Here is a 6,000-nt window from a genome sequence, read left to right as displayed (position 1 = left end):
ACGGACTGGGAGTTGGGGGGATGGTTTCAGGATGATTCAAGAACATTACATTTATTGTGGACTTTGTTTCTATTATTATTACATCAGCTTCACCTCAGATCATCAGACATTAGATCCCAGAGGCTGGGGACCCCTGCTCTAAGGGTGATGCCCTCTGTGGTACCTGGCTTTATGTATGACTCTGAGCCTACCGCCCATTCTAGCTTGCGTTCTAGCTGCTGCAAGACTGGCCTTATGGGCCTGGCAGGAGGCCCAGGAAACCCAGGCTCCGACTCAGAAATTGGCAGATGCCCTTGGAGAGGCCCAGTGACTTTAATGTTTATTCACCTGCCCAGAGTCAGACTCTCAATTGCTCCTGGCCACAGACAACTTTATTTCTGGTAAACTCAGCCATTAGTTTCCAATGGTGTATTGAAATATTTTATCCAGCATGTTTGATTGAGGAAGGAGTCCAGGATACCCAATCGGCCATATAGGTTGCATCATTCAAAGTCTCAAGTATGCAGTTTTCTGAAGAAGGGCATGTGGATTCTGTATTCCCTGAAGTCCTACATGCCTCTAATGACCCACTGCTGCTGCTGCTGCTAACTCGTTTCAGTCGTGTCCGACTCTGTGCGACCCCAAAGACGGCAGCCCACCAGGCTCCCGGGACCTGGGATTCTCCAGGCAAGAACACTGGAGTGGCCATTTCCTTCTCCAATGCATGAAAGTGAAAAGTGAAAGTGAAGTCGCTCAGTCATGTCTGACTCTTAGCAACCCCATGGACTGCAGCCTACCAGGCTCCTCCATCCACGGGATTTTCCAGACAAGAGTACTGGAGTGGGGTGCCATTGCCTTCTCTGCTAATTACCCACTGCTGTCCTTTAAACCTGGAGGATACCGGCTGGGCTTCAGAATCTTAGGTTTTAGTTCTTTTTCCTCAGAGATTTGTGGACATTGTTTTACAGTTGTCTAGCAGGCATGAGAGGAAAAGTCTGAGATCAGCCTAATTTATTTCCCTTGGCACTTAATTGTCTTCATTCTACCTGGAAACTTGTCAGATTCTTTCTTCCTGTTTGAAGTTCAGTAACTTCACCAAGACCTAGTCCAGTGTTGATTGTTCTATGTCAAACTTTCCTTGGAATACTGCTGCGGTCTGAATGTTTGTGTCCCCTCAGAATCCATATCCGAACCTTACGGCCCAGTGTGATAGTGGCAGGAGGTGGGGCCTTTGGGAGGTGATTAGGTCGTGAGAGGGGAGTCTTCATGAATGGGATTAGTGCCCTTATAAAAGAGGCTCCTGTGAGCTGGTTTGCCCTCTTCCACCATCTGAGGATATAAGAAAAGGGCCCTTATGCAACCTTGCTGATATCCTAATTTCAGACTTTCAGCCTCCAGAACTGTAGGAAATAACTTTCTGTCAACTATGTGTGTGCTCAGTTGCTCAGTTGTGTCGGACTCTTTGCAACACCATGAACTGCAGCCCGCCAGGCTGCTCTCTCCATGCAATTCTCCAGGCAAGAATACTGGAGTGGGTTGCCATTTCCTCCTCCAGGGGATCTTCCCGACCCAGGGATAGAATCCACATCTCCTGCACCGGCAGGCGGATTCTTTACCACCAAGCCAGCAGGCAAGCCTGTCTCTGTTGTCTCTAGGCCACCCCAGTCTATGGTATTTTTGTTACAGTAGCTTGAACAGACTAAGGTAAATACAAAAACTTCTTTTGATCTTAAATTTCTTATTTTTTAAATTTCAGGGACATCTTTTATTGCTTTGAACATCTTTCCTGTTACATTTTGTCCATTATCTTAGGGACTACAATGATGGGTATGTTGGGTCCTTTGTTTCTTCCATAACTATTACCTTTTCCATAACTTTTAAAATCTTTGTTCTTTCCAATTCCATGCTGTGATTTTTCTCAAGCTCTTTCCTCTGATCCCAATTCTCCTTAAGTTGGGTTTATTATTGTTCCAGATATGGCTTGGCTCTGACTCTCTCCACTGTCCTCTGGATTTCAGGAGCTGGAGGCCTGAACATTGCATTCCAGTCAGGTTCTGCAGATGGGAAGCCCTGATGGAGATTAACGGTGAACAGAAGGGAGAAGTCATTTTCTCCACTTCTTGCTGTAGGAATTGCAGGACGCTGTGCACAGCAGTTGCTTTGGGATCCCCAGCCATGGCAGAGTGGTTTCTACTTAGATGCAGTGATGCTGCTCCCACTGGTCAACAGTGAGTGTGGCCCACGGGCTCCCACTCTGGGTGACACTTTTATCTTCTCTTTGTTTTCCCAGCCATTTCAATACCTTTGTAACAGATTCCATGCATTATTTCCCTCCCTGCTTTCACTCTGTATCTAGACTGATTTCAGTTTTCCTAATTGAACACTGACGGCTACAATTACCATCATCATCTCTTTGCTTCTTACAGGGCTTTCACTTCTGAATCAATTTTCTTGTTCTCTTCCATGTCTTTTCTTAGCTCTGCCAGATCACTTTCCATCTTCTGTGACTTCTTTTTTTCTTGAAATCTTTGTATCTCTTTTTTGAGTTCTTTTTTTCTTATTTGAGAGGTAACTATGGGTCTCCATCCTTGATGTATTCTTTGTGTAAGTTCTCTTGCAACGAATGCTCTGTAACTGCCTTATTTTTCTGGCCCCCTCCCCTCTTTTTGTTTCACAGTTTCTAGTCATAGGTCCCTAGAGCACTGCTGCTGCTGCTACTGCTAAGTCACTTCAGTCATGTCCGACTCTGTGCGACCCCATAGACGGCAGCCCACCAGGCTTCTCCATCCCTGGGATCCTCCAGGCAAGAACACTGGAGTGGATCGCCATTTCCTTCTCCCATGCATGAAAGTGAAAAGTGAAAGTGAAGTCGCTCAGTCGTGTCTGACTCTTAGCGACCCCAAACTTAGATATGCATCAAAAACACCTGGAAGGCTTGTCAAAATACGGATTCAAGGGTCACACCATCAGAGTTTCTGATTCCATAGATCTGGAGTTGGGCTAGGGAATTTGCATTTCTAACAAGTTTCAGAAAAGGAGGAGGTTGCTGTTCCAGGGACCACACTTTGAGAAGTCCTGCTGTAATAAATGTTATTGGTGTTCTGCCGAGATTTCTTTTCCAAATATATATATCTATATGCCAGCTACTGTGATATTGGCAGCTAATGGCTCAGGTGTTGCTTCTCCTGAGAACTGCCCTAAGTGACAGAAGCTTCTTTACTCAACAATGCCTGAGAGGTTATGTTCCCCTGCGGGTGGCCCATGGCCATTGACTGAAGGATTTGAGAGCACAAAGGCCTGGTCCCTTGCCTCAAGGGTGGGAAGCATACCTCTCTGGTGTCATTCACGCTCTAGAGCTCCTTGTGGGCTCAGGCTGAGGCCAGACTTCAACCAAAACCGTCTTTGGTTAACTTTCTCCCATGATCTATCCCACTTCCTGAGAGTGCTCTCTCAGGAAATCGAATTCCTCCCTAAAGCTCTATTTCTAGAGACCCAGACCTAAAGCAATCCGCTTCTGGGACTTTTCAGATTACTCTTCTTTAATAGGGCTAGTTGTTGGTTGAAACATAAATACAGAAGGAGGAGTAGTAGGCTAGGGCAGCCTGAAACTTTGATTTACATTAGTTGTCTTGAATGCTCTCATTAAGTTTGTTGTTTCCTTTGCAACGGGACTCCTAGAAATCCCCTTCAGTCACACTGCTTTGGCTGCCTTCTCACCACCTGAACTTAATTGTACAACCCCCTTCAGATGTTGAAGCCATAAGTCCCAATGTGACTGTATTTGGAGATAGAACCTATAAGCAACTTCTTGTTCGATCACCAAGTCTTGTCAGACTCTTTGTGACCCCATGGACTGCAGTACGCCAGGCTTCCTTGTCCTTCACTATCTCCCTGAGTTTGCTCAAACTCATGTCATACATAGGCAGTCTGTGATCTTACCCTTTATCGCCCCCTTCTCCTCCTGCCCTCAATCTTCCTAGCATGAGGGTCTTCACGTCAGGTGGCCAAAGTTTGGGGCTTCAGCATCAGTCCTTCATGAATGTTCAGGATTGATTTCCTTTAGGATTGACTAGTTTGATCTCCTTGCTATCCAATGGACTCTCAAGTCTTCTCCAGAACCACGATTCCAAAGCATCAGTTCTTTGGTGCTCAGCCTTCTTTATGGTCCAGCTCTCACATCCATTTTTGACTACCTGAAAAATCACAGCTTTGACTATTTGGACCTTTGTGAGCAAAGTGATGTCTCTGCTCTTTAGTATGCTGTCTAGCTTCGTCATAGCTTTCCTTCCAAGGAGCAAGCCTCTTTTAATTTCACGGCTGCAGTCACTGTCTGCAGTGACTTTGGAGCCCAAGAAAGTAAAATCTGCCACTTTTCCCACTTTTTCACCATCTATTGACCATGAAGTGATGGGACCTGATGCCATGATCTTAGTTTTTTGAAAGTTGAGTTTTAAGCCAGCTTTTTCACTCTCCTCTTTCACCTTCATCAAGAGGCTCTTTAGTTCCTCTTTGCTTCCTGCCATTACAGTGGCTGTTGCTGCTGTTCAGTTGTTCAGTCGTGTCCAGCTCTTTGCAACCCCATGGACTGCAGTCAGGCCTCCGTGTCCTTCACCATCTCCCAGAGATTGCTCAAATTCATGTCCATTGAGTCGGTGATTCCATCCAACCATCTTGTCCTCTGTCATCCCCTTCTCCTCCTGCCTTCTAACTTTCCCAGCCTCAGAGTATTTTCCAATGAGTTGGCTGGTATCATCTGCATACAGGAGGTTGTTGATATTCCTTCCTTACTACCATTAAGACACTTTCTTAAACTGCAAACATTCTTTATTCACAGCAGCAAAGCAGACATGCTTTATCCCCTTGTGCTAACACACCACAACGCAACTCAACAGCTTTTCAGGTGGTGCTTATATAGGTCATGATGCACATGCACAGTGTTATAAATGGCCTCAGCCGTTACATAACTATGTAAAGTCATTATTTCCAAAACGTGGGGCGAGAGGACATGGGCTGAGACAGCCTGACCAGCACCATCTTGGCCAATTGCCCCTTCCCTACATTCCACTCCTTCAGGGCCTCTCACCTTACAATCTAAACGCAGATCACCTTTGGAGATATTCCCATGGTGACTAACACTGTCCAGTGGAACTACATCCTGTAACAGCAGTAAAGGCTACAACAAACAGTTACATACCCCCATTCTGCAACAGCAGTAGATGCTACAACAACAGTTACATTCCCCAGTACATAGAAAAAACCAACGCCAGGTACTGGACAGGTGACTTGAACACAATGGGGCCAGGCACTCGTCACCCAGGGTACAACCTGGAACTCATGTTGCAATCCTTGCCCCCATGGGGCTAGAAAAGCCATCCAATGCATGTGAAGTGCCTTTATCTTCCATGGCCGAGTCAAGTCCACCATCCGTCCTTGTGAAATCCCAATTGGAGCTGGCAGCAGGATATTACCTTTGGTTCTGTATCCAGGCTTTATCAAAATGTCTGTTGTTACTTGCAGCTGTTTAGGTGCAGTGACGAGAAGCAGGACAGCCTCCACAGGGGCAACTCCATCCCTGAGGGGTTTCTCATTAAAGACCCGCAAAACCTCCCACAGGCGTTGGGCCTACCCCTTCAAAGAGATTTTTGCAGCGTTCACAGCCTGCCCACATGATTCCAAATGCTTTATAAGCTCTGCTGCATACTGTTCTAAATCTGCAAGAGAATCAGAGGTTAGTAGCACATCAAATGACACAGACTTCACTGTATACCTCCATACAGGGAGCCATCCAGTTTCCAAAAGTAAGGTCACAGCCTTTACAGTTCTGAAGGAACATCCTTGGGTGCCATGTAATCTTCTAACTGAACTGCTTGTATCTCTTGCTGTGGGCGCTTCCCAAACTTGGCAAACTGCTGTTCCAGTTTCAGTTGCCTCCCATAGCTCTAGGAGCAGAGCATTGGGCTGTTTATCAATTTTATTTCTGTCAACTCCCGCTGCCAACAAATCAGCCCACATTTTTTCATC

Source organism: Bos indicus, chromosome 3 (genome assembly GCF_029378745.1).
Source record: "Bos indicus isolate NIAB-ARS_2022 breed Sahiwal x Tharparkar chromosome 3, NIAB-ARS_B.indTharparkar_mat_pri_1.0, whole genome shotgun sequence".
NCBI classification, from domain to species: Eukaryota; Metazoa; Chordata; class Mammalia; order Artiodactyla; family Bovidae; genus Bos; species Bos indicus.
This window is presented reverse-complemented; position numbering follows the sequence as displayed.